A 2,485-nucleotide genomic window follows, 5' to 3' on the forward strand; every position below is an offset into this window, starting at 1 on the left:
TTTTTAACAACCTTGGTGACCTCAATGCCATGGAGCTTAAACACACAAGTAAAGACAAGTTGAGCATTTTCAGACGTCATTTTTCAAAACCGCTCCATAGGAAATGAATGGGGGAGGTTTCGGGTTTGTGTCGCTCTGAAGTGATTTGCGAAAAATCTATAAATGCTACTCCAATGAGGGTTACATTTCCTGAATCCAGACAAAAATTCCTACGTTTCTATGTATAATTTATGTAGATAGGTTGAAAATTGAACGAGTGAGAAGAAGTTCTTCGGAGAAGAAGAATTTGTTGAATTTCTGGAGTGCGCGCTCTATAACTGCCTCCTTGACGACCATAGCAACGCATGTTATTTGCTTAATTTCTTGAAAGGCCAAAATTATTTTAAGGAGGTACTATATGAAAATGGTAAAAGATATGAAAAAGCTGAAATATACCATAATAGCTGAAAGATATCACTACATTTTAAAAGTTGAATGGCGTTTCTAGCTGAAAGTAGGCTGAAGCAGTAAACTGTCAAAAAGCAGCTGAAATGAGCGGAATTTTAGTGAATTACATTCATTTCCTATGGGAGAAAAAAAGCTGAAAATTTGCAGAAAAAGCTGAATATTTTAAAAAGTTGAAAAGTTAAAAGTACAAAAAGATATAGCCATCGATTCCAGAAGAAGTTGAATAGTTTAAAAGTTGAATGGTTAAAATCGGAGAAAAACTGTAGGAGGAGAAGCGAATCAAACTTTAAACAGTAAAAAGGCGAAAGAGGATCTCAAGAACTGTGAATGCCTACTGCATTCACAGTAATAATAAAGAATAAAGAGAAACAGGATCTCAAGAACTGTGAATGCCTACTGCATTCACAGTAATAAATACCTAAGATGACATGATTTTTCTTTTCTCTCTGCAGAGATTCCTCACATGGTCATTCTGACCAAAATTGACGAGGCCTGCCCTGAATTAAAAGATCTAAAGAATGTCTACAAGAGCATTAAACTAAAGAGAATGGTATCTTTTTCTTCTTTTTATAGCAATTTTAATGATAATAATAATTTCCATCTGTTTAAGTTTTCCAGCATAACTATCTATACTGACTCGGTTTTATTCTTAACTCAAATGCTGTGATTATTTTGTAGATTCAATATGTTAGCAGAGAGTTTGGAATTCCTGAGATCAGCATCTTTCCAGTGAAAAACTACCATGATGAACATCAAACAAACAACAACGTTGATATTCTCATCCTGCAAGCCCTGAATCGCATCATCGAGACTGGATATGATTACCACAACAAATGTCAATTAGAGGCATAGTGAAACGACATATTTGGGGGACCAACTACTATTTAATTAAATGTAAAAAAAAACAAACAAAAAAAAACCTGAATGACCACATCCATCCATTTTCCAAACCGCTTAATCCCTCAAGGGGTCGCGGGGGTTGCTGGTGCCTATCTCCAGCGTTCACTGGGCGAGAGGCGGGGTTCATCCTGGACAGGTCGCCAGTCTGTCGCAGGGCAACACAGAGAGACAAACAGGACAAACAACCATTCACACACACACTCACACCTAAGGACAATTTCTAGAAGCCAATTAACCTAACAGTCATGTTTTTGGACTGTGGGAGAAAGCCGGAGTACCCGGAGAGAACCCACGCATGCACAGGGAGAACATGCAGACTCCATGCAGAAAGACCCAGCGGTGTACTTGAACCCAGAACCTTTTTGCTGCAAGGCAACAGCGCTACCCACTGCAGCCCCTGAATGACCACAATCTATTAAATTAAATACTGTTTATTTAGATAATTGAGCAATATTTGTCACGCTAAGTTTGAATGTTTTTTCTTTAAAAATGTTAAAGTCCTCTTAAATTGTTCAACAAAATGAACATTTTATCAAAATAATTTCCACATATTTTCTGTATCTTGTCAAAAAGAGGCTGTGTAGACTTAAAAGATGATTTTTTTTTTATTTATCTGGTCGTTCCTAGAAGCATTATGAGTATATCCATGGTTATTACCAATAATTACAATGAAAAGAAGTGATTCTTTGTGCTACTGATTAAAATGAAGAGTAAGTGGTTATGTTGTTGAATAACATAGGTAGATGATTTTGTTGATATAAAAAATGGGCTCCAGTTTTAAAGATCTCTTGTAAACTCTGTGTATGAAGTGATACAACCAGTGATTCAGCAATAATTCTGTATAATACCAATTGTAAGAGATGTATAACAAGTAATAAATAAAGAAGTGTGTTTAAAACAATGACTGCTGGTGTTGAAACTGTAACCCGTGTACACTCATCTGTCTGAGGAAGTGAAGCCTTGTAGTCAGCTAAGGGTGGGCATAAAACACGGTGAGTAGTGAGGGTGTAAAAGATGAAGGGTTGTTTGGCGGAGGACCCCAGGACTGAGGGTTGACCAGGAAAATAAAAAAGTGTGAAGCAAAGCCACGAAAAACAGGAAATAAAAAAACGGGTGAAGGCTGAGAGAACTTCATGAC

Source organism: Fundulus heteroclitus, unplaced genomic scaffold, assembly GCF_011125445.2.
Source record: "Fundulus heteroclitus isolate FHET01 unplaced genomic scaffold, MU-UCD_Fhet_4.1 scaffold_36, whole genome shotgun sequence".
Lineage (NCBI taxonomy): Eukaryota > Metazoa > Chordata > Actinopteri > Cyprinodontiformes > Fundulidae > Fundulus > Fundulus heteroclitus.